This window comes from Delphinapterus leucas, chromosome 5 (assembly GCF_059928025.1).
Source record: "Delphinapterus leucas isolate spDelLeu-1000000601 "Yukka" chromosome 5, BTC_Dleu_Yukka2, whole genome shotgun sequence".
NCBI classification, from domain to species: Eukaryota; Metazoa; Chordata; class Mammalia; order Artiodactyla; family Monodontidae; genus Delphinapterus; species Delphinapterus leucas.
Genome location: NC_143133.1, coordinates 112,524,519 through 112,552,103, shown reverse-complemented (window position 1 = coordinate 112,552,103; position 27,585 = coordinate 112,524,519). Strand labels below are relative to the sequence as shown.

The 27,585-nt window shown below is 40.1% G+C and overlaps 1 pseudogene; it reads right to left on the bottom strand.

Annotated features, from left to right (window-relative positions):
- Positions 1–10,875: 10,875 nt before the first annotated feature.
- Positions 10,876–12,743, bottom strand: LOC149749221 (small ribosomal subunit protein uS12 pseudogene; annotated as a pseudogene).
- Positions 12,744–27,585: the final 14,842 nt, after the last annotated feature.

The following is a 27,585-nucleotide window of genomic DNA, read 5'->3' as shown; positions in this document are numbered from 1 at the left end:
GCAAAGACAGCCTGAGTGCACAGTTGGCATACTGAAGAGGACAGATCTTGCACCCTCACAGAGAGCCAGCCTCCTGATGTGACTGAAGCTGAAGCCTGTCCAGTAATTCCTCTTTATTGTTTAATCATTTCAAGTAAGCTGAAGTCTTACTGATACACAGTTCTAGTTTGGCCTCTACCTCTTAGCAGAAAACTTCATGCGTAAGATATCTTCCCTTTGTTCCTCCAGATTCACTCTACCCCTTTGCTCCCTGTTCTGTGCCTCATGAGGCTGAACTGTTTTGACCATATCAGTGGGTATCCTTGCCTCTGACTTCCAGTTGGATTTGGCTAACAGGAAGCACCAGCAGGTGATCAGAGGGAAGAAGGGAGTGGAGTAAAACCAAGGTATATATTTTCCTGGACCCCTCCTTGCGGGGTCCCTGCAGGCTGGCTGTGTCCCTTGGCCAAAGGCCAGAGCTCCTGTCAAGTAGTCTCTGCACAGACTTTCCCTTTTCTAATAACCACACCCTCCTCTTGCCCTTTAGTCCTACGTGTGGTAATGGGTCCTCACTGATGCAAACTAGAGAACTGCCCTATGTCTGTGGTTTCCCTACACTCTGAGCACTTGTCTTTAAATAGTTCTCTTATTAGAATTGCCTCATATCATCCAATTTGACCATAACATCTGTTTCCTGCTGAGGCCCTGACTGGTACACCTCATTCTCTACTCCACCAAGGAAAAAGAGGTTACACCTCTCCGCATCTTCAGTCGTCATGTGCAGTACCCACACATACTTCAGCTCTGTGTTTTCGAGATTGCTGGGGAAGGTGCAACAAGTCTGTGCCTCTTTTCCTTCTCATAAGCATGGCAATAGTCATGCTTTTCCTGCATATCTTGCCAAGAATGTTGTAAGAATTAAGTCACGTAATGGACGTAAATGTACTTAGAAAAGCCGAGCGCTAGAGATAGACAAAGCATTGTTACCGTTATTGCCACTACTATAGAGATAGGTCGACCAGAGTTCTACTGTAGCCTACTGAAAGATGTTTGAACACTCTCTCTTTCTCGTTCTCTCTCTTTCTCTGAGTTTACGTGGTACTATCTAAACACATACATGTGTTTCAGTGACAACTGCAGATACCTTTAATTCCTGGCCACGCACTCCAATCAACCATCATTTGGGTACAAGTCATACTTGTCCTTCACATCCTTTCCTCTATGGGTGGTTAGGTGACAGAAAGAGCATGAGCTTTGGAGCCTTCCAGATTTAGCTTCAGGTTTTCCTCTGTCACTTACTAGTTCTTGGTTAGCAAGGGAAATCACTTAGCGTCTCTGAGTCTTAGTTTTTTGTCAATGAAATGACCATGATTGGAAAGACTGGATAAAAGAATTTATATAAAGGGCCTGCACGGTTGCCCTTACCTTTTCCTTACCTAGCTCCAGGAAGAGATGTTGAGCAATGGTGCAGCTCACATTTCCTAGACCTGGAACAGGCAGGCCGTGGCTTATCTTATGCACGAGGGACAGAAAGTTAGAATGCCCAAAGATGGACTTTGCGCTGTTGGTGGCAAAAGGCCTGGGAAATGACAGCCAGCTCAGGTCTGGGAGGGGACACTCTCTTTGATTGAAGCTTACTGGAAACCACACACTGTGGGTGGGACTAACCGGCCACAGAAACCCTTCCCAGAAGTAATCCATGTGATATGAGGATATTTTACTGATGAGATTAAGATGCTAAGATGCCATCCTGAAGGAGCCGACCTAAAGCACAATTAATGCCTAACCAGCTATAAACTTGGAAATTGTAATATTCTATGGATGTCGATTGAAGTGGTGAGGGAAATAGTATTTATAGAACATCTACATTGGGCCTGGCAGCTTATACACATTATCACACGGAAGCCTCATATTAACCCCACGCAGTGGACATTAAAACCCTTATTCGACTGATGGGGAACTTGACATTCCAATGGCACATATCATGTAAGTAGCTCTGGATCAGCTTCTCAAACTCACAGGAGGCTGAAGTATATAATATATATAGTGAGTATGAATCTAAGGCCACAAATTTAGGTGCACAAGAAATGTATTAACTTTATTCTTACATAACTCAGCTAAATTTATATTCTGAGTCACCACGCATCAGAATGGCAGAAACTTAATCTCTGCCAATTTGAAATCCTGCCTCTTCCCTTACATGGCGTTTTACCTGAGTTCTGACTTCATCTGGCTTCCTGAAATTTATTGGTTATATGTATTCTATGGTTCCAAAGCATTGGTGGCAACACTTAGGGTAGGAGGAAATCTGGTCTTCACTGAGGGGGTCAGGGAGGAATCTCTTCCTCCCTGATTGGTCCATGCAGGTTGTCATGGAGATATCTTTTGTTCTCATCTCCACAACACTTCACCTCTAGTCAGTTCCTCTCAATTATTTCTTTGCCTCCCTTGGATGTATGAGACCCGTTCTGTTGCTGCTCCATAATGATGGTTTAGACTTTGAGGCTATCTGCCTACACAGATCACAGAGCTCTCTCTCCTCCGATAGTATGCTACCTCCCCAGGATTCTACGCAGTTTTATAGGCACAGGTCTCTTCCGCTATTGGATTCCATAATCCCATCCGGGGGGTTGGCCCTGGTTTATATCCTAGTGTTCCAGCTGGAGAGCAGCCCACAGACCCCCTATCTCAGGTCACACTGCTGTCAAACTCATCACTTCCCCTTTAATTCTTTTCTTTCACCAGATATAGTGAATCCTTTTCTAGTGGTAAGAAAAGTGGTCAGGGAGGGCCTGCTCATACAGCTCTCAAAGCTTGCCATGATCAGTTTTCTAAAAGTTCTAAGGAGCTAGCTTTTGAAGCACAAAGCTAAAAGAGTTTCTATTTTTTTCCTGTTTTCTGCTGTCACGTACCTTCCCTGAGCCAATGAATATCTAATGGTTTAGCTGTCTTTTTTTTTTTTTTTTTTTTTGGCCACGTTGCTTAGCTTGCAGAATCTTTGCTCCCCGACCAGGGATCAAACCCCGGCTCACGGCAGTGAAAGCGCTGAGTCTTTTTTTTTTTTTTTTTGCGGTACGCGGGCCTCTCACTGTTGTGGCCTTTCCCATTGCGGAGCGCAGGCTCCGGACGCGCCGGCTCAGCGACCATGGCTCACAGGCCCAGCCGCTCCGCGGCATGTGGGATCTTCCCGGACCGGGGCACGAACCCGTGTCCCCTGCATTGGCAGACGGACTCTCAACCACTGCGCCACCAGGGGAGGGGAGGGGAGGGGAGGGGAGGGGAGGGAAGCCCTGAGTCTTAACCACTGGACCGCTATCTTAATAGCTGTCCTAATAGAAGGAAATTCTAGGAAACAGATGAAAACTCTTTCAAAACTATTACCTTGTCTCTGTACAAATGACTTTATTTTTAAATTTATTTAAATACAATAAAAAATATAACTGCAACGTGGATCAGAATCACACGTTAGCCCTCCCTCCCTCTGCTGATTGGGACATATTTTCTCTGTGGGCAAGACACATGCAAGCCAAATGATCATTAGAAACTTTCTGTCAGAGTAATTAGAGACAAGTGGAAGATGTTGCCTCACTGTGATGGGCTGAAATGCCTTCCAGAACTCCTCGGGAAAGACCTGAATGGGACACAGATTTACACTGACCTTGGGAGCTGTCCCCTGAGTGGGGCTAAATTCTTGATTTCCAACTCACATTTTCCTTGCCTCCACCAAGCCCATCTCTCTTTCAGTTTTCCCATCACTTTTTCCTTACCTCTCGTGTTGGCCCTCAGATCTCTCCAGGCAGGGCACAGTGGAGCTGTTTGGGCCTTAATTTTCTGAAAGTTGTACATGTTCCATGCCTACTAATGAGAGACTGCAACCAAGGTAGCTTGGTTGAGCTCGAGTATGCCCCAGACACCTGAGCCTTGCAAATCTGGGCAACCTCATGCATTCCCGTTTTGTTTTGAAATGAAAGTACATACACGTGATTAAAACACACACACACACACACACACACGGAGAAAGAGAAAAGAGTATACAGCATAAAAGTCTACTCTTCACCTTTGATCTCCCCCCTCAACTTCAACTTAGTACTTCCAATCCCATTTCTCAGAAACAATCATTCTTTTTCGTTTGTTTTTGTTTTTAAAATTTTTTTATTGAAGTAGAGTTGATTTACAGTGTTGTTCCAGCCTCTGCTGTACAGCAAAGTGACTCAGTTATACACATAGAGACATTCTTTATTTATATTCTTTTCCATTATGGTTTATCACAGGAGACTGAATATAGTTCCCTGTGCTATGCATTAGGACCTTGTTGTTTATCCATTCTAAATGTAATAGTTTGCATCAACCCCAAACTCCCAGTCCATCCCTCTCCCTCCTCCATTCCTTGACAACCACAAGTCTGTTCTCCATGTCTATTAGTCTGTTTCTGTTTTGTAGATAGGTTGATTTGTGCCATATTTTAGATTCCACATATACATGATATATGGTATTTGTCCTTCTCTTTCTGACTTACTTCACTTAGTATGATAATCTCTAGTTGTATCCATGTTGCTGCAAATGGCATTATTTCATTCTTATTTATGGCTGAGTAGTATTCCATTGTATCTTTACCCATTCATCTGTCAATGGACATTTAAATTGTTTCCATGTTTTGGCTACTGTGAACTGTACTGCTATGAACATAGGGGTGCATGTATCTTTTTGAATTATAGTTTTGTCCAGGTATATTCCCAGGAGTGGGATTGCTGGATCATATGGTAATTCTATTTTTAGTTTTTTAAGAAACCTTCGTACTCTTTTCCATAGTGGCTGTACAAACTTACATTCCCACCAACAGTGTAGGAGGGTCCCCTTTTCTCCACATCCTCTCCAGCATTTGTTATTTGTAGACTTTTTAATAAGGCCATTCTGACCAGTGTGAGATCATTGTAGTTTTGAGTTGCATTTCTCTAATAATTAGTGATATTGAGCACCTTTTCATGTGTCTACTGGCCATCTGTATGTCTTCTTTGGAGAAATGTCTATTAAGGTCTTCTGCTCATTTTTTGATTGGGTTATTTGTTTTTTTGTTGTTGAGTTGCTTTTATATTTTGGAGATTAATCCCTTGTCTGTTGCATCATTTGCAAATATTTTCTCCCATTCTGTAGGTTGTCTTTTCATTTTTTAAAATGGTTTCCTTTGCTGTGCAAAAGCTTGTAAGTTTGATTAGGTCTCATTTGTTTATTTTTGTTTTTATTTCTGCTGCCTTGGGAGAGTGACCTTAGAAAACATTGGTACGATTTATGTCAGAGAATATTTTACCTATGCACAGAGGCAATCATTCTTACCAGTTTCTTGTGAGTCTTTCTAGAGACATTTATATCACACATACACTCTACAAATTGTAATATATTCTGTCCATTGCTCTGCCCCTTGCCTTTTTCACTTCACAGTGTATCTACCCATTATGGTTATTTTTTCATTTTTGTAAATTTTCTTTTTTTAAAAAAATTTTTATTGGAGTATAGTTGCTTTACAATGTTGTGTTAGCTTCTACCGCATAGCAAAGTGAATCAGCCATATGTATACATATATCCCCTCTTTTTTGTTTCCTTCCCATTTAGGTCACCACAGAGCATTGAGTAGAGTTTCCTGTGCTATACAGTAGGTTCTCATTAGTTATCTTTTTTTTTTTTTTTTTTCCGGTACGAGGGCCTCTCACTGCTGTGGCCTCTCCCACCGCGGAGCACAGGCTCCGGACGCGCAGGCCAAGCGGCCATGGCTCACGGGCCCAGCCGCTCCGCGGCATGTGGGATCTTCCCAGACCAGGGCACAAACCCGTGTTCCCTGCATAGGCAGGCGGACTCTCAACCACTGCGCCACCAGGGAAGCCCTCTAAAGTGTTTTCTTAATGATGAGCAGAGCATAAAGGCACTCATATCTCTTGAAAAGATAGAGACCTATATTTGTCCCATGTTTTTATGTCTGTACCTGTAATCTATGACCAGGTATAGCACACCAAAATAACGTCTATTAATGTTCTATGACTACAAATTAGACTATCCCAAGTTCTGGAAATGGATGTTTAAGTGGCTTATACCTTATGTTTAAATTGTTTCTACTCTAATAATATGAATTGTTTGTAAACTCACACATCAGGATGTAAGCCCTTGTTAAAAAGAGACATTTATTTAAAAATGTATTTACTTATTTATTTTTGGCTGTGTTGGGTCGGGCTTCCTCTAGTTGTGGTGAGCGGGGGCTACTCTTCATTATGGTGCATGGGCTTCTCATTGTGGTGGCTTCTCTTGAGCACGGGCTCTAGGCACACGGGCTTCAGTAGTTGTGGCATGAGGGCTCAGTAGTTGTGGCTCGGGGGCTCTACAGCACAGCCTCAGTAGTTGTGGTGCACGGGCTTAGTTGCTCCACGGCTTGTGGGATCTTCCTGGAACAGGGATCGAACCTGTGTCCCATGCATTGGCAGGCGGATTCTTATCCACTGTGCCACCATGGAAGTCCCAAGAAACATTTCTTTTTAGGGAAGTATCATGGACTACACTTTATGGCATAGAAAGAAGGAGATCTAATTGTGTGGAAATAACCTTCAAATACCTGATTTCTCATGCTAGAGATGCTGTGGGACAAGGGTGGTCCTTGGGAGAGGGTGGTCTGGAATGGTCGCCACACCTCCCTGCTGGCCAAGAGAACCCACTGCTCTGTGGGCCCTTGGCATCTCCCTAGCAGTTGGTGAAAAAGCCAGGATTTTGTGCTGCTTCTGAAAATCTATGCAGATTTTGCATGAGAAAGCCTTATTCTTGAGAGCTTTATATTAAGGTTTGATTTTATTATTACATCTTCCATCATGTCCTGCTCAATGCTCTATTTCACTCTAAACTTGGCCTTTGGAGCCAGACAGACCTGGATTTGGATACCAGGTCTGTCACTGATAACTGTATAACTGTATAACCTTGGACATGTCACTCAACCTTTCTGAGGCTTGTTTTGAACATCCACGATGATGGGATTAATGATACTGACCTCATAGGAATTGTATGAGCACTGAATGAGATAATGTACATACAATTATTAACAGATAGTACATACTCAATATTTGGTAGTTCTTCATTCAACACATATTCATTCAGAGCATAATATGTGTCAGAAATATAGTTCAGGAAGAAGCTGAACCTTGAAATATAAATAAGAATTAGTTAATGAAGGTGGATAGGAGGGCCCCGGGAGCAGGGGGAAACGTATTCTTCCAAACAGAGGGAACAGTGTGTGCAAAATTACAGAACAAGAGTGAGTGTTGTGTTCTAGAAATGGAAAGAGGACTAGCATGCCTGAACCAAGAAATGCAAGACAGGAGATGGCCAGGGGTGAAGCTGGAGATCATAGCTGGAGATTATAGCTGGAGATCAACCTGGGGATTATAGCTCAGGCTAAGATATTTCTATTGTATATTAAAAGCAGTAGCTAACCATTATTAAGCCTATTCTTCAAGGGGAGAAAGAGATCCAAAGAAGGTAAACATTTTCCTAGTACAAAATAGCTAGTGAGTGGCAGAGCACTAAAGGGTTTTAAGTAAAAAGTGACATGATCAGATTTTGCTTAGAAATATCATGAAGGCTGCAGAATGGAGCCTATGTGTGCGGGAGGGGTGTGGTGGTGGGTAGGAAGGCTGAGAGGCAAGGAGGCTATGGAGTAATTTCTGTGAAAGAAAATGAGATGAGACGCTAGGAATTAGAGGACCGGCAAGAGTCAAAGTGTGCCTTCCTCCCCGAGGAGACTGGTGATCCTGGATCCCTCCCTGGTGACACATCCATCAAAGTCCCAGGCTTTAGAGACTTGCCTGTGGACTGATGGATTCAGAGCATGGGCAGGGAGTGAGAATGACAAGGTGAGGAGAGGGAAAGACAAAGCCATAGACACCCTGTGGCAGGTCGAGAAGGAGGTGGAGAAGAGGGGAATGCAACATCAAATCCCAAACATGTAACCGTCTTCCCCAGTGAATGGGGGATGGGTAAGCTAATTCCAGGTGTCTGTGTACTTGTTTAACATAAAGTCATGGAAAAGGAAAGTCAACTCTGCTGTCCATACAGAGGCCAAGGAGAGACCATTTAGTCTAGCCTCTTTGAGTCAATGACTTGGGAGGTTGTATTTTTGTGTGTATTTGATCTTGGCCTTATATCATTGCTCTCAATTTTCTTATCTCCACGATGTCTGTTGAGTGCCTGTGTGTGCCAGATACTGTACATGTGTCTATTCATTCTCACAACAACACTGTAAGGAAGACATGATCTCCATTTTACAGATAAGGAAAATGTTTGGAGAGATTAGATGGTTTTGATATGTATAATTATACAAGAAGAAGTTGTATTATTGATTTGGGTTTGGAGAAGACATTCCTAAGCAAAATTAAAGCCCACAAGCTTTTCGGAAAATAATTACAGATTACTCTCCATAAAAAAAGTCTAATTCCTGAAATTTGAAAGACACCGAAAGACAAATTAAAAGGCAAGTGACAGGCTGAGAGAAATCATCTGCTCATATATATCAAGCAACATATCAACGTACAAAGAGCAGGCACAAATAAATAAGAAAAATTGCAAATAACTCAAGGGGAAAAAAATGGGCAAAAAATATAAACAGACAGTTCACAGAAATGGAGCTATAAGTGGTCAAAAAAACGTGAAAGATGTCCAACATAACTAGTAGTCAGGGAAAAATCTTATTTTTAATATTAAAAAAGCTTGAAATGTTTTAAATTTAGATAATCACATTTTTAATTTCCAAGAACAGCCAATAGACAGCTTTTTCACAGCCGCCTATTCTGTTTCAATGGTTACAATATTCTCTTAATTTCTCTTAAGATAATGATGATTTGCTTTTAAAATTGTCTTACAAAAAAAAAACATCGTGGGCTTCCCTGGTGGCGCAGTGGTTAAGAGTCTGCCTGCAGATGCAGGGGACATGGGCTCGTGTCCCGGTCCGGGAAGATCCCACATGCCGTGGAGCGGCTGGGCCCGTGAGTCATGGCAGCTGAGCCTGCGCGTTCGGAGCCTGTGCTCTGCAACGGGAGAGGCCACGACAGAGGCCCGCTTACCACACACACACAAAAAAAATCGTCTTCTATTTTCTGTATTAACTATTTTCTCAGAGGTTAATCCAGAGAAATGAAATAATATAACAAAATAGAACAATTTGGTTTTCTTCCAATGTTTGGCAGGTTTTCATTGTCTGTTTATAATGTTTGTAAAACAGATCTAGACTGGCTGGTGTGTATTTGAAGATATTTGCTCTCCTGGCAGTGAAGGCAGATTTCTATTCCTATTATAGGGACCAGCTATGGTGACTAGGGGGAGGGGTGGGCCAGGGGAACTGTCTTCTGCATGTGGGGTTCCTTGTCCTTCAAGCTACTTGTCAGATATTAGGGCTATTGACTGTCTTCTCTAATCCCAGTGCTCACAGTGGGAGTCTTACTCATCAAAACTCTCATTTTATTTGGCTATTTGCAAATGTTTTGTGGCTTTCCCAGGGGCTGAGGCCAAGTCAGTGGCTCTGGGACTTGCAAGCTGAGGATGCAGGTGTTCCCCAGATCCTTCACTACATGCCAACCTCTCAGACTCAGTTTCCTACCAACCCCAGCTACTTCTGATCAGGACTTATTCCCATCCTCTCATGGAAAAATTTCCCTGAAAATCTCTTCTTTCACCTATATGGGATTTCTGGTTCCTTGGCTCCCTAAGTTTTCTCCTACCTGGATTAAATCTTCTAGAAATTCCATACTCTTCTGGTCTATTGGTGTCTTTCCTGTTATGGACTTATTTGTATGGCTGTATTTCTTTCATCATTTCACTAGGACTTGGGGAGGGAAGAGGGGTAAATGTGTGAGTTTAGTCAGCCGTCTTAAACTGAGAGTCCAAGTAAGTATTTGGGTCCGTTTGTGATAAGTCCTTTGAACAAGAAATACAATATGGTGTGGAGGTGTACACCGGAGAGACCTAACCTAGTCTAGAGGGTTCAGGGAAAAGCCTTCCATAGAGATACATTTTAAAAGGTAGACCTAAGGTTGAAGTTTGATTTTACTTAGAAGCAGAGAAATGTGCTAGATGGTCTTGAGAGATTTCCCTTGTATTTATGGTTTGCCAAGTTTGTGTTCATAGTTGAGAATTTTTTTAAATGAAGTAAAAATGAAAGAAAATAATAAATTCCTTTTCAAAACAGGGAGACTCAAAAATCTGAAATTGCAATGGGCTGAGCTCAGCGTTTCAGCTGGCACCTCTGTCATCACCTCATTGGACTTGCTAACTTAGGCCTAAATGAGCTTCTCAGAAAGTCAGAGCTTTTACTGGAAACTGGAAGATTTATCAAGGGGTTCCCTTCTTGTGGAGAAGGAAAGCTCACCTTTTGCCTCAGCAATTATTTTCTCCTTTATTTAACTCTCTAGTTTTATGTGGGAAAAAAGCCATTAGAGAAACTGTTCATGAAAAATTTTTTTAAAATACCAAAAAACTTACAAAAACCAACTGATGTTTCCTTATGGAAATTAGAGTTACTAGAATTGATGTTGCCTTTTTAGTTATAATTGGTAATTATTTCACTACCATGATCATACCTTGACCTTCAGCATTAGGATCAAAGCTATTATTACCCATATAATACTGCTAATAGGATAAACTAATGGTTAAGTTATAGTGGGACCAAGAAGGGATGCTTCCTGTCACATCAGTTAAGTTTGAGTTTTAGAAACTTGTACTTGAAAGACTTTCTCTGGTATTTAGAAACTTGAACAAATAATCTGAATCACTAAGGTAAGATTGTCAGAATAGTCATTTAATGATACCCCACTTACCTTGTGAAGAATCTCCAAGTATGAGCATAAAATGTCAGAAAATCTACTTGAAATGCATTGGAAGCATGGATTTGGTGATCCTATGGATCAAATTCTACCTCCTGGGTGTGGGAGAGGGATAAATTAGGAGTTTGGGATTAACATATACACACTACTATGTGTAAAATAGATAACCAGCAAGGACCTAGTGTATAGCACAGGGAACTGTATTCAATATTTTGTAATAACCTATAAGGGAGAAGAATCTGAAAAAGAGTAGATACATATATGTATAACTGTCTCACTTTGCTGTACACCTGAAACTAACACAACATTGTAAATCAACTAGACTCCAATAAAAAATTCTACCTCCCTATGTACGTAGCAATATTCACCAGAATACTAAACTTATAGCCATTTATCATATGGTCAGCCGTGAATTGACTGCTGTTCAGCTTTTACCAGCACTTCAGCTGAAAAGTTTGTTATTTGAGACTAACAATCAAAGGAATGTATTTGCTTCTATTTCTCTGACTCTCTATGCTTGATCTCTCAGGAAACTTATATCCCCAGGAAGCAATATAACTAGAATACGTAATCTTAACTTCCCACAGAAATAGCTTTTTCGAGATATAATAATTTTCGTGATATAATAATTTTGAGATATAATTTTCGAGATATAATACTTGGTCAACTTTTTATAGAAGTTTGCTATACGAAGAACTCTTTTCTTTAAATATTTATTTATTTGGTTGAGTTGGGTTTTAGTTGCGGCACATGGGCTTCTCTCTAGTTGTGGCGCACGGGGTCTAGAGTGCATGGGCTTAGTTGCCCCGTGGCATGTGGGACCTTAGCTCCCCGACCAGGGATCGAACCTGCGTCCCCTGCATTGGAAAGTGGATTCTTAACCACTGGACCACCAGGGAAGTCCCACGAATAACTTTTTTTTAACAGGAGTCTAATGTTAAAATATAGTCCAATTTGTACCCTATTGTCCCTTATGAAAATGTTTTTTTGGTATTTAGTGAAAGGAAATTTCTCTAATAGACTTTTTTTGTATATGAAATTTTATTACTACCATGTTTGCATCATCAAAACTTATCATCTTGGTTTTTTCTTCTTGCCTTTGCATAAGGCCAAGAGAGAGACATTGGCTACTTTGACAAATTTAAAGTGGACTCCAGGAATGTCACCAACAGCATGGCCTTTTGCAACCAAATCCAGCAACCAGAACTTCATCGTTTTCTGCAGTAAAGTTCAAGCAGCCATCATCGGGTAAGAAAGCTGTGAGCTTCTTGCTCTTCTTGATCAGCTGGCCCCTGAAACACTTCCCGATGGCAGAATTTACCTGTTTGGCTTCAACTCCGACATTTTCTAGCTAAATTCCCTTTGCATGTGAAGTGCCTCCAAAGGGGCTGACCTTCAGGGCTGTCCCCAAATGGGCTTTCTTGTACTGTTTATCATGCCACTCCTGGTCCTGATGGTGGCTGCAGAGCTTCCTGGCAATATGATCTTGACACTTGCCCATCCCATTGGTGCTGCTGGCCCGAGGGGAAGATCTAACAGGCTTTTTTTTCCCCAATTGTGGTAAAATACACTTAACTTAAAACTTACCATCTTAACCATCTTAAAGTGTAAAGTTCAGTAGTGTTAAGTATATTCACATTGACACTCAATCAATCTCCAGAACCTTTCATCCTACAAAACTGGAACTCTATACACATTGTGATGGTTAATTTTTTTTTTTTTTTTTTTTTTTGCGGTACGCAGGCCTCTCACTGTTGTGGCCTCTCCCGTTGCGGAGCACAGGCTCCAGACGCGCAGGCTCAGCGGCCATGGCTCACGGGCCCAGCCGCTCCACGGCATGTGGGATCTTCCCAGACCGGGGCACAAACCCATGTCCCCTGCATTGGCAGGCGGACTCTCAACCACTGCGCCACCCGGGAAGCCCGTGACGGTTAACTTTATGTGTCAGTTTGACCAGGCACATTGTGATGGTTAATTTTATATGTCAACTTGACCAGGCACAGTGCCCGGCTATTTGGTCAAACATTATTCTGGATGTTTCTTTGAGGGTGTTTTTGGATGAAATTTACATTTAAATTGGTAGACTTTGACTAAGCAGATTGCTCTCCATAATGTGGGTGGACCTCAACCAATCAGCTGAAGGCCTGAATGGAACAAAAGATTGACCTCCCCCAAGAAAGAGGGAATGCTATCAGCAGACAGCCTTCAGATGTAAACTGCAACATTGGCTTTTACCTGGGTCTCCAGTCTGATGGCCTACCCTGCAGGTTTTGGACTTGCCAGCCTCCATAATTTCATGAGCCAATTCCTTCAAATAGATTTCTCTCTATATAAACATCACATTGGTTCTGTTTCTCTGGAGAACACTAATTAATACGCCCATTAAACAACAACTACCTCTTTCCGCCTTTTCTCAGCTCCTGGCAACCACCATTCTACTTTCTGTTACTGTGAATGTGACTACTCTAGGTACGTTATATAGGTGGAATCATACAGTATTTATCTTTTTGTGACTGGGTTATTTCACTTAGCATTATGTCCTCAAAGTTCATCCATGTTGTAGCATGTGCCAGAGTTTCCTTCCTTTTTAATGCTGAGTAATATTCCATTGGGTGTATATACCACATTTTGTTTATCCATTCATTTGTCAAATGGACACTTCGGCTGCTTCCATCTTTTGGCTATGGTGAATTACACTGCTACGAACACGGATGTACAACTATTGGTTTGAGACCCTGCTTTCAATTCTTCTGGATATGTATATTCAGAAGTAGAATTGCTGGATCATATGATAGTTCCTATTTTTAATTTTTTGAGGAACCATCCTACTGTTTCCATAGCGGCTGCATCATTTTACGTTCCCACCAACAGTGCACAAGGATTCCAATTTCTCCACCTCCTTGACAACCACTTGTTATTTCCAGCAATAATAATCCTGCAGGAACCCAAAATAATCCTCAAGAGGGGTCATTTTTGTTATGGGATAGTATTTTGTATGTGTGTGGCAGGGGGAATGCTGATATAAACTTGATTTTAGAAACTATGATGTTAAGACTTGATCCATACACTAAATTGTGCAGAATCTACATAATATGAAAGCAATTATTTAGAAGCGAAAAACGCTGTCAAAAAGTTACTTTGCCCTGTAGCACTAAAGGACTGCAGTGGCAGGTTTTGTTGTTTAGAATTTGCATTCAAACAGCCTTATTCAAGAGTTTTCTCCAAAAAAATGTACATAGATCATGATAAATGTCACCAAGTCATTTTGAGTGGTAAGCATTTTTAAATTCAGGGGAGTTTCTAATGTAAAGCAGAAGGTACAAACTGGCCAGCCGCAGGCCAAATGAGGCCTGCAGACTTATTTGACTTGGCCTGCACATTTGTTGGCCCACACAATGTTTTCAGAAATTTTGAATTAGTTGACAACTTTTTAAATGGAGAGATTTCAGGCAAAAAAAAATTCTTGATTTCTAGCTTTTCGGGAAAAACTAGCTGACCTGGCGAGACTGGGCCTTCATCCCCACATGGCAACAGTTGGCTGGGGCTGAGTAGCAACTGCCCTTTCCTCCCGAGCTTGTGCCCTCCAGTTCCCCGTAGTCCCCACCTGCCTCGAGACAGGAGAGCTTGTGGACACCCAGGCAGCAGACTTCTCGGTTTCTTCAGGAACCACTCATAGCTTCCTGCGATGTCCAGTGGGATGTGAGGCCCGTGGTAGGCGCTTAGTAACTGCTGCATTGTTTATTGAATCTGATTCTTCACGTGCTAAAATTGTTTAGGATCCTTTGCTTTCTCTCTTGGTGGAAAAAGAGATGGTAAGACAATGGCTTTAAGTAAATGGAATACAAAAGGAAAAGGATTTAGACAATGCAGATACAGAGAAACACCTGAAAAGGAAATAATCATGTGAATGTAATTTTTTATTAAGCAGTTTAGCCTTGAACTCTTTTTCCCATGAAGGAAACAGCACCCAGGAAATGTTTCGGGCTAAGCCCTCTGTTTAATGCAAGAGAGAAAAAAGGGGCAAAAGGTTAGTCAGCTGCCTTACAGTGGCAGGATTCTTGAGTTAACATAAATAGAAATAGATACAGAAAATGAGGACCATATGGTTGGCTAGATGAGAGTTGCTCTGTGTGTGTGTGTATTTGTAAGGCCACCCACTGAGAAAAATATTCAACTTATTGTGTCTTAGCATATTAACTCCTTGTTTTTAATTACTGAGGCACTTGGAGAAGTTCTTTTACACTTTCAGGTGATAGCAAATGAAAAATGTGTTAAAGAAAAATGCAAACAGCATCTCTCTCTCTCTCTCTCTGTCTCTCTCTCTTTGGTGATTGCGTTGAGTGAGAGAAACCTGAAAGTCTTCTGGAAGGTGTGCCTTAATCTCCAACCCAAAACATCATTTCAAGAAAACAGGTATTTAAGCCTCTGCTTGCACCGTAGTTGCTATTATTCTGCTGGTCAAAGTAAGTCATATGGCCAAGCCCAGAGTTAGCCTGGAAAGAGACTAAGGGTGTGGATTTAGTGGGGTGTGCTTTCAAGACCAAGGAGCTGTTCTGGAATGGATAAATGGAATCTGGGTCAGCACCTATTCTGAAAAATATAGTAGTTGACGCTTATTAAAATTGTTTTAATATTTTTATCCTTTCTATTAAAAATCATGTTCATTTAAAATATGCAAGAAACATAGAAATTACCAAGAGGAAAGAGAAAACTCACCCAAAGCCCACAAGTCTAATAAAAACCGTTCTTAAAATTTGGTATGCACAACTCCAGAAACCTCTCTGCATATCTACCTCTGCACTTAGAAGTAGTTCTAATCCACTTAGAAGCATCTCCAGAGACGGTAGAGCATAGTAGCCTGGACTGAACCTGAGTCATCCTCTACTCTCCTAGAACAGTTTTTTTAATTAAAAAAAATTTTTTTAATTGACATACAGTTGATTTACAATATTACATTAATTTCATGTGTATAGCATAGTGATTCAGTATTTTTACAGATTATACTCCATTAAAAGTTATTACAATAATGGCTATAATTCCCTGTGCTGTACAATACATCATTGTTGCTTATCTATTCAATTCTTTGAACTCTGTGTCTGTTTGCTAGTGTGCCTTGACTCACCAGAGTTGGTAAACCTAAGAGAGCTTGGAGAAAAGGGAAAGAGACAACCTATATCCATTGAAAACATCAGCAAGAAAGGAAGAGAAGAGAGAAGAAAGAACAACAACAAAAGCTGCCCAGGGTGGAGAAGAGAGAGCAGTTTGATATATCAGTGGAGATTTTGTGATGCAAGAGGGCCGACTTATCAATGCTGAGGGCCCACAGTACTTATAGGGGCTCGTGAAGATGTTTTCATTCCTTAAACATCAGAAGAAAAATAAACTCTTAGGTCAAGGAAAATGTTTCAATTTATAATGATAATATATTTATCATTATATCAATGCAGTCATACAATAAATCTTTTAAATATCTTTTTGTAAAGGAAGGGACCATGAAGGCAAAAGTGCCTAGGGCCCACCAAAGTCATACACTTGCTGGGATCCAGTGGCATGTCCCAACCTATTCAAATTTATTCAACATGTATGTGCCATGCATTCCAGGATTTTTTGCCACTAATGATATTACTATTCCAATTTTACAAATGAAGACTTTGAAACCTGGAAAGAAGTCAGGAGGAAGAAACTGATGGAGTTGGGACTGCCCAGAAATCCAGATTTTCAGTTCAGCTCTCCCTGCACAAATGTGCCATGGGGTACGGCAGATATGGGGTGGAGATCAATATAGGAGAGAATGCAATCGAAATTAAAAATATAAGAGGCTTTATAATTGGCCAAGTATTTCCCCAGGCAGCAAACTTCCTTCCTAAGGTGACTCGTAGGTGCCAAAAAGATTAGGCAGCTCAAGAGAGCATGAGGGAAAGTGAGTAGACATTGCTGGGTGCCCAACTAAAGACAGCTTCATCGGCAACCTACTGAATGAGAGGAAATATTTGCAAACATATATATGATAATATCCAAAATATATAAAGAACTCATGCAACCCAATAGCAAAACAAACAAACAATCTGATTTAAAAAATCAGAGGCAGAGGATCTGGATAGACATTTTTCCAAAGAAGACGTACAGATGGCCGGCAGGAACATGAAAAGATGCTCAACATCACTAATCATTAGAGAAATGCAAATCAAAACCACAATGCGATTATCACCTCACACCTGTTAGAATGGCTATTATCCAAATGAAGAGACAACAAATGCTGACTGTGGAGAAAAGGGAATTTTGTGCACTGCTGGGGGAAATGTAAATTGGTGCAGCCATTATGGGAAACAGTATGGAGGTTCCTTAAAATACTAAAAATAGAACTACCACATGATCCAGCAATCCCACTTCTGGGTATTTATCCAAAGAAAATGAAAACACTAACTCAAAAAGATATCTGCACCCCCATGTTCATAGTAGCGTTATTTACAATAGCCAAACATGGAAACAACCTAAGTGTCCACTGACAGGTGAATGGATAAAGAAGATGTGATACACACACACATAACACACACACACAATGGAACATGATTCAGCCATAAAGAGAATGAAATCTTGCCATTTGTGCTAGTATAGATAAACCTCGTGGACATAATGCTGAGTGACATAGGTCAGACAGAAAAAGACAAATAAAATACCGTATGATCTCACTTATACATGGAATCTAAAAACAACAACAACAAAGCATCAGGTTCATAGATACAGAGAACAGATTGGTGGTTGCCAGAGGTTGGGGGGCGCATGTGATGAGTGAAATGGGTGAAAGGAGTCAAAAGGTACAAACTTCCAGTTATAAAATAAACAAGTCATGGGGATGTCTCGTACAGCATGCTGACTACAGTTAATAATACTGTATTGCACATCCGAAAGTTGCTAAGAGAGCAGATCTTAAAAGTTCTCATCACAAGAAAAAAAATTCTGCAACTATGTGTGGTGACAGATGTTAATTAGACTTACTGCAGTGATCGTTTTGCAATACATATCACAAGATAATGATTTGATATTTATATATTTCACAAAATGATTTGCAATATATACAAATATACACCCGAAACCGATATAATGTTGTATGTCAATTATATCTCAATAAAAAATAATTTTAAAAAAGAAATTTAAAAAAAGAAAAAAAAAGCTTTATCAAGTGGTTTACTATTAGATGTTTCACTTTCTTTTGCAATCATGTTCTATAAAGATAAATAAGACACTAGAAAGACAAGGTCAGTTAAGGCCCTTGGCAGAAGTTAAAGCCTCTTCATCAAATTCAGTAAACTTGCTTGCTGCTGAGTTGTTACTGTATTTAAAGGAAGGCTGCAATAAAATTTAGTAATGGGTTAAGGTTCTCAATTGATAAATGTGTGCTTTCTAAAAAAATAGTTTCTCGCATAAAGATTGCTTTTGTTTTTTATAAAACATATATTTATGAATATGTGTATGTGTGTTATATATGTATATGTGTGTATATACATATATTATACATATAGCCCCTTTTTGCTGTTTATCTATAAATTAATTTTACTCTGAATTTGGACTTGTGGTTAGATAGGTAGTGCCAAATGAGTCATTCAAACAAAAAAAAGGCATGATCTCATGACCATTATTTTAAAAGTTTACTCCATTATTCAAAAGTCTTCATGATTTTAGAAACAACAGTCTCTGCCTCCCAAATGGCCAACTGAGGAACGTGAGATAAGTACCCCTGCAAAGGCGTGAGGAGAGGATAGCCCCTCTGGGAGTCAAGATCCCATAATCACACACCCCCCGCAAAAGTCATGATGCTCGAATCTAAGACAAAGACCATCCCAAAGTCTAACTCTCCAAATGTCAATTATCAGATACATATTAATTTGGACTAAAATTACCCCATGATTCACTTTATGGAGATCTAAGAAAGCAAGAACATGAGTTAGCTTACAACCAACACAGCAGCATGTTTTCCTTGTTAGCTGCAGGGGAGAATAATGTACAGGAAAAGGTGACGTAATGATTGTCTCACTTTCATTATTCTCTCCCAAATGAATAGCCTTCCACACCAAGGATGAGCTCACTCACTATTAGTGGAATAACATCTGGTGCGCAAGAGCCCCCAGCCGAACATGCTGTTGGTTTGGGACTATATTTAACCAACAGAAAACCAACCATTGTTGCATATATCACATATGCAGCCCAATTACACTGTGAAAAAAAAATGTTAAGGGGTAAGGAAACCCTCCTTAAGTATTTTAACGTGCAAGATTTTTCCTTATGAAGCAAGGCATTAACCTGTTCCAAAAGAGATCCTAGGCTATTATTAGAGTGGAATATCTTAGACATGTGACAGATGCCTTGTCCCCTTTGGCTGAGGCTCGGATGCTTGCCATAGCTATCTAAGTTTAAATTTCATATCACGGATAGGAATCTCTCTCCTTCAATTTCCCTTCCCATTCTTAATTTCCAGGCAGACCTGCCACACTGACGATGGTGAATTTTGCAGTGTAATTTATCTAATAGATTTACTGTAAAATGATGAATCACCCTAGTATTTAAATCTAATGAGTAATGCCGTAAGTCAATTTTGGTTTTTAAAAGTGCATCATAGCTAAGGTCATCAGTTAAATGTGCTAATACAGAGTAATGTGGATGTTCAGAACATGCACAGTTGGTCCTAACGGTCATGATGCTGGAATACTCTGGAATCTGCTGTGTACCAAAGCCCTTAGGGGAGGTTGCTCACAAAATCGTGACATTTGGTAAAAGAGATAACAATTTCATTCCATCAGGACTTGGGAAACTCCCACAAGTTTAGGCATCTCTCATTGTTCACCCCATAAGATGTAGTAACACTTTATTGTGAAGAAGCTAACAAGCTATTTTTATTTGTATTTAAAAGACTGATTATGAAAATAATGCCTATTTACTGAACAACATATGAGAAATTCAGAGGAGCACAAAGAAAATAACAGTTCATTCTGATTCCAACCACCCAGCGCTCTTTGTGAATGTTAGTCATTTTCACTTGAGTATATGTAAGCATTTTCTCATGTTATTAACTATTTTTCTACAATTTCATTCTAAATGGCCATGTAGTATTACATCATATGGCTATACCATAATTTATCAAATCAATTCCCTATTGGACCCTTAGTATACTTCTAATTCCTTGTTATTATAAAGAAGACTGGGATAGCTAAATCTGTGCACACAGGGGTAATCATTTCCTTAGAATAAACTTGCAGAAATAAAATTGCTGAGTCAAAGTGAATATGTTTTTAACGGTTTTGATTCCCGTTGAGAAAGCCTTAATGAGGGAATAAGAGATTTGTTTCCTTCTCTGTACAGGATATCCCCAAGACCAGGGATGCTACCCCAGTCCCTCTGCTTCAGTCTACCTCTGGTTCCTCATCTACAAAACAGCAGGGCTGGAACAACAGGAAAATAACGATGCTTATCCTGTTAAAGGACTTATACCTATTTCCTCATTTAATCTGCACAGTAATCTTGTGAGATAGGTCCAAGTGATTTGGTGAAGTCCAGATAGTTTGTAAATAAAGGAGCCAGAATTTGAACCTGGATTTGCTATCTCAAAAGGCCATGCTCTAAACCAGCAAGCTACACAGTTTATTCCAGGTCTATCACTTATCCATTCATGTTTTCAATAATTCAGTATACTGTGTGAGAGCTACTGTTCTAGGTCCAGGAGGTACAGTGGTGAACTGAACAAAATCCTGGACCTCAGGGACTTTCTAGTGGGGGAGATAGTAAGTTATAATAAAAGGTAGCAATAAGTTCTGTAAAGAAAGATAAAGCAGGGAAGAGGGATAAAGGATGACAAGGAAGCTATTTTATTTTACTTTATTTTATATTTTAAAAAATATTTATTTATTTATTTGGTTGCCCTGGGTCTTAGTTGCGGCAGGCGAGCTCCTTAGTTGTGGCTTTTGGGCTCCTCAGTTGAGGCATGGATGTGGGATCCAGTTCCCCTACCAGGGATGGAACCCCAGCTTCCTGCATTGGGAGTGCGGAGTCTTAACCACTGCACCACCAGAGAGGTCCCAAGCAAGCTATTTTAGATTAGGTGGTGTCAGAGAAAGCCTTTCTGAGTGGATGAAGTGAGTCAGGCTGTCATGCGGGTGTATGGAGGACAAACTCTCCGGGCAGAGAAGCAGCAGTACCAGGGCTCCAAGACCAGAGCCTCGTGTGTTTGGGGGAACCGCACAGAAGTATTAATAGTTGGGGCTGGAGCACAGTGAGATACAGGGGAAAAGGTTTACATTGAGTCTGTGAGTCAGTCCAAGCAGATTTGGGGTGGGAGTTGTTGGAGAACAGACACAGGTGAGCTTGCAAGACCTGGAGAATTGATTGAGATCGCCTCTGCAATTCTGAGGAGGAAAGATGGCCAACTACCCATTATTCTCCTATTCTTGAATTGCTTTAGGTAGCTGGGGGCTTAGGCCATAGTATTAAAACTCTAGCCTTTTATGCCCAGGATCATATTTCTGGACCCAAAGGAAGAATTCAAATCCATGGATCATTCCATATATTCATTACCCACTCTTTCCAGGGGAGGGGCGATGCCTCCTCCCTGTACCACTGCCTATAGAAAAGAAACAAATTCTTTGACTGGAATGATCTTGCGGAATTGGGAAAACAGCCATTTTGAAGTTCCAAATGATGTGGTTATTAATCAGTTTAGGGGATAAACACGTCTATCCGGAGACCAGCTGTTTCCTGATGTCATTTAAATTCTTCAGTCCCTCATGTTCTGCTGCAGGAAGGAATCTAACTTCCTTTCCATTCTTGTGAATGTGTCTTTTGAAATTTAATTTGGGATTAAATTAATTTATTATGCATTATTAAAAATCTAAATGTTTTTACAGACCAATTTCCAAGAGTATAGTATCATTGCCTGGTAGGACTTACCTGCAGCAAAGGAACAGGGTAACACAATGCTCTTCAGACATGAGAGATGGGAAGTAAGTTGAGAGCTTTTATTTTTCCAGTGTAAAAACCCATGAAATTTAGTGCACGAAAAAGCTAGAGTGCTTTTAGAATTGTCCAGTTTCACAATTTAATTCATTCTATGTATACTATGGGGAAAAAATCTTGACAGCTGGAACGAGAATCCGTTTTAGGGAAATAGTCCATAAGTTACTTGGGTGTCAGGTGCATCCTGAAGGCCTGGGTAGCTGGAGACAAAGAAAGAACAGTCATAGCTATGCTGCTCTACAATAAACACCTGAAGGTGGGGAAAACTGAACAGATAGGGAGTGTGGGAGAGCAACGGGTGGAGCAATACAGTGATATATCTTAAAATCTTTTCAGATGTAGTTGATGCAGCGTTCCACGTTATGATCTTTTTATTTCTGTGATGTACATCCTACCTTCACCATCCCAAATCTTTAGTGAATTCTGCTATATACATAAATGCTTTGTGTGAACCCAGTGCATGTGATCATGTGTCCCGTGGGAATAATGGGCTGAGCTCCGTGTTTGGGTCAGTGCCGTGCAGAATAGGGACAGTGTGTGCCACGTGGCAAGATAATCTGTCAATTACACTAATGAGCGGAAACAGCATTCAGAACCAGAAACAACGACGAGAATGAAAGTCCCCTGGGAATTTTCAGAAATCTGGGGAGGGGGACACTGGACTTTGGAGAAATATGAAATGGGAGTTTGAACCATTTTAAGAGGCAAAGGGTTACATGTTAATAACTCATATTGCTTTTGAAGCCTATGATTATGGTTAAGATATAAAATTTAGACACTGAAGTTTCTCATTTTTCAATAACAACTTGGGCCTTGGGCTGAATGTCTAGAAGTTACTCAGCTCTCTCTGGTTTAGCTATTGGTAAAAACGTCACCAGATTCTACATCTCCCAGTATTTCTTGATTTCTGTGGCCCTGAAGTAGTTCTTCATAGGGACAGAGAGTTTGTGAATTGACACATAAATCTTGCAGAAGTTATATGCTATTGTAATATTCCCAAAGAAAACACTTGCAGCAAAGTATCAGGAAGTATCAGTCTGGGGGATATTTGTTGAATGCAGTACCTTGAGTCTCCCCAGTTCTTCACAGGAGATGGGTCTGGGTTAGTGGCAGTGGCATTCTTCATGACCATGGTTGTCCTCTTAGGTAATAGGAAGCCCCAATTAGAGGCCTACAAAACTTCTCATCAAGTATGCTACTCTAAAACTCTATCCTACTTATTAAAAATTTGAAAGAAGAGAAAAGGCCATTAGCAAGCTTTATCACTTGGATAAAACGAATTCCAAGTACAGTTCTCAGTATGCTACATCATCATTTTGCTACATTGATGATAGGTTACCCAATAATTACTAGACAACACGTGCATAGATATTTTGCAGTTACGTGTGAAGACAAGCACAAGTGAAATTGGTTCAATACTTAGGAGGGGCTGGGCCCAGCAGGACTGACCAGGGCCTCCCACAGAGCTCTGTTTAACAACTGGTTGATTAGGGTATACAGGATCTGTGATATCATGCTAACATGGTCAGAAATCCTTTTCCAAGGGGCCACAGTTGGCTTTAGGTAGACAAATGCCATGAGCCAGAGAAGGACTTTCTGATTGCATATGTAGGATTTGCTTATGTTTACTGGAAGAGTAACTTTTCCTATCTTAACTCCTACCCTTAGGGAAGTTGATTTGGTTTGGACAGGGTATAATCTCAGGAACATTTTGTTTGCAAGAAGAGAAACTCAATTCAATCTAATTTAAATAAAATGTGAATTAAATTAAAAGAATACTGAAATAACTCAGAGTTGAGGAATGATTCTTAGGATCTGCAGCAATTCTGAAGACCTCAGTGACTGGAACCAAGCACTCAAACAATAAATAAAATACTCTTCTTAATCTCATTCCTGCTTCTCTATGCATATTGATTTCATTCTGTTTTCATATAGAAAGTAGGTTCTTTCTTTGTGGTGGGAAACAGAGCTTTAGTCAGTCCTGGGCTTTCATCATTCCTAGAGGAAAGGGGCTTCTCTCATCCAACACTAGGTTAGAAAATCCTGGGGCAGCAGTCTGATTGGCTGGGCTTAAATCATGTTTCCAATCCTGGGACGAATTCTTATGGCTGAGAATAAGAACCATGATTGGTTCGGGCTGGTTGCATGTACATTGCTAAGATTAAGGAGGTTGATTCTGTTACCCTAATGAAGAGTATGGGGTCATTGCGTACCTGGCAGCTGTACAAATTTGTGTCATTTGCCACCTTTCTACTGTCTCCCTTACCCTAATGGAGGTCATTGAGAGGAAAAGGGATACCCACGAAGTCAACCGGGCCTAAAGAAAGAACTTTGAAAGCTTCTTCTTCATTTTTATGTAACTCATGTTGGCCATCAGGGTCGATGGTTCTGTTGCTTGGCGAAGTACTATGGTAGGCTTTATTTCTGAAGCACATGTAGGCCTATGGAAGTTGCCCGGAAGTAGGAAAAAGAAACCAAAACTTCTTGGAACAACTTTGTAAAGTGCTATTTCCATTGTGAGCAGGGGAATACATATAGGCAGAGAGCTTCACATTTAGAAAAAGGTTATCTTCTTTAACATAAATTTAGAGAGTGTACTATCTTTGAAGAGTATTATTTCTACTAGAAAAGGTATGTGGGACATGTTTAGACCCACAGTTTTCCCAGACCTACTGGGAAAACTGCAAGAATGATGAGAATGCCTAGGTTCACATTGGACTGGCATGGAGACTTCAAAGGAGAGATTGGACTTGCAGTGCAAAGCTCACCTTGGCTGTCCTCAGAGTCTCCCAGTTAAAACAATGCATTGTTATGGCTATTGTGTCCTTTAGTTATCCAAGTGGGGGTCAAGGACAAAGGATGGGGTTATACAGTAGCAGTTAGGATTTGCATTTGGAGGACTGAAGAACTAAGCCACTCTTAGAAGGGGCAAGAGCAGGCTGAGCTTCAAGCAATGGAGCAAAGCTAGGAACTAGGATATTTTCACAAGAGGACACCTGTAAAGGACTTACAATTCTTCCCCTTGGGCTGTGAGAATTGTCATATTTGTCATCCCATTTTTTTCTCCTTCTGCATTATAAATCTCCCTAATTTTCACCAACCATTTAATTAAGTCTATGATATACACACAAGTTCTGTACTAGTGTTGTGGGAAATTAAAAAGAAGAGCCACAATAGGAAGTGGGATCTTATATCCTTCCATGCAGACCATCATCATATCATGAGAAAAGGAATCCCAGATCATCCAGGTGGGGACCAGGATGGAGAATCAGAGCAGAACTGAGGGCAATGGTGTGGAGCAAGTGACTCAGAAGCAGCTGCAGAGGGTGACTCAGGAGCAAATGTGAGGCCAACATCCTTTTTCTGAAATAGCCCAGAGGAAGGTGATTCTCAGGGGTTGAGAAATGGGAATGGTGGGGGGGGGGGGAAGATAAACAATGATTTTAGTCTCTGCTATTAGGTTCTTCCCTCCTCTCTTTCCCCTCTGCTCTCTTCCTCAACAGTTATTAAATTAATTCCTCCTCCCAAGATGGCCCAGACGCACTTTGCTTATACAAGCATTATAGAGTTCATTTTATTATACCATGATTTTTTTATTACTTAATTATGTCTGTTGTCCCCATGAGATTGCAAAGGCAGTAAATATGACCTGCTCATGGGGGAGGGACAGTACCTGAGACAGTGCTCTGCATACTGTAGGTACTTAAAAAATGCTTCTAACTTGATTTGAAACTGGTTTGCTGAGTTGATTTCCTTTTGCTGAGTTGATTTCCTTTTTTTGCAAGAGCCATCTAAGTTCAGGTCTAATCCTGTCTGCACCCTTAAGTTTCCATATTATCTATAATATTTTGACAACTTTTACAATTTTGAAATAATATTAAATTGAATGAATCTCCTGGTAAGCTTCTCAAGGAAGCAAAATCACAAATTTTTCAGGTGTCAGAAAATCAAAGGTACACATTGTTCTTCTGTGAAGGGAAAAATAACAGTGAGGTATTTGCTCTTCAGGAAAATTCTTGATGCTTTTAGGATGATCTCAACTTCCCCTTAGGAAGGTAGGCTGTTTTAGGAAAAGAGTAATTGTTGGGTGAAAGGGGAGTCAGGTTTTCTAGCAGTCCAACCAGAAGGGTCAATTATTGAGAAATTGATACTTTAAAAATTTTCTGCTTGGCAAGCTGTAACTCCAGCCTTTTCTTTATGATTTTTTTCCAGTTTATTAAGATATAGTTGACATATAACATCATGTAAATTTAAGGTATACACATGTGATGATTTGATATGTGTACATATTGCAAAATGTACCACAATAAGGTTAATTAACACATCCATCCCCTCACATAGTTACAATTTGTGTATGTGTTCAGAATTTTTATGATCTACTCTCTTAGCAACTTTCAAATATACAATACAGTATTATCAACTGTACATAAAGTATAATACATTGCCTTCCCAGAACTTATTTATCTTATAAATGGAAATTTATTTATTTATTATTTATTCCTTTTTAATTGAGGTATAATTGACATATAACAGTGTATTAATTTCAGGTGTACAACATAAGGATTTGATATTTGTATTTATTGAAAAATGATCACAAGTCTAGTTAGCGTCTGTTACCTACATAGTTACAAATTTCTTTTTCTTGTGATGAGAACTTTAAAGAATTACTCTTTGTTATGTTCAAATATGCAAGACAGTATGATTAACTATAGTCACCATGTTAAACATTACATCCCCATGACTTATCTTATAACTGGATGTTTGTACCTTTTGACCACCTTCACCATTTCACCCACACCGTACCCCCTACCTCTGGCAGCCACCAATCTGTTCTCTCTATTTATGAGCTTGGTTTATTGTTTTGTTTTTTGTTTTTCTTTAGATTCCACATGGAAGTGAGATAGTACGGTATTTGTCTTTGTCTCACTTATTTTACTTAGCATAATACCCTCAAGGTCCATCCATGTTGTAGCAAATGGCACGATTTCATTCTTTTTATGGATGAATAATATTCCATTGTGTGTATGTATACATACACAATGAAATATATATGCCACATTTTCTTTGTCTATTCATCCATTAATGTACACTTGTTTCCATATTTTGGCTATTGCAAATAATGTTGAAATGAACATGGGGGTGCATATATCTTTTTGAGTTAGTGTTTTCATTTTCTTTGTATAAATACCCAGAAGTGGGATTGCTGGATCATATGGTAGCTCTATTTTTAATATTTTGAGGACCCTCCATACTGTTCTCCATAGTGGCTGCACCAATTTACATTCCCCCCAGCAGTGCACAAGGGTTCCCTTTTCTCCACACCTTTGCCAACACTTGTTATCTCTTGTCATTTGGATAATAGCCATTCTAACAGGTGTGAGGTGATATCTCATTGTGATTTTGATTTGCATTTCCCTGATGATTAGTGACGTTGAGCATCTTTTCATGCACCTGCTGGTCATCTGTGTCTTCTTTGGAAAAATAGCTGGTCAGGTCATCTGCCCATTTTTTAACCTATTGAACTGTGAGTTCTTTATGTATTTTGGATATTAATCCCTTATCAGATATATGATTTGAAAACGTTTTCTCCCATTCAGTAGATTGCCTTTTCATTTTGTTGATTATTTCTTTTCTGTGCAGAAGCTTTTCAGTTCGATATAGTTCCACCTATTTATTTTTGCTTTTGTTGCCAATACTTTTGGTGTCATATCCAAAAACTCATTGCCAAAACCAATGCCAAGGAGCTTTTCTTCTAGAAGTT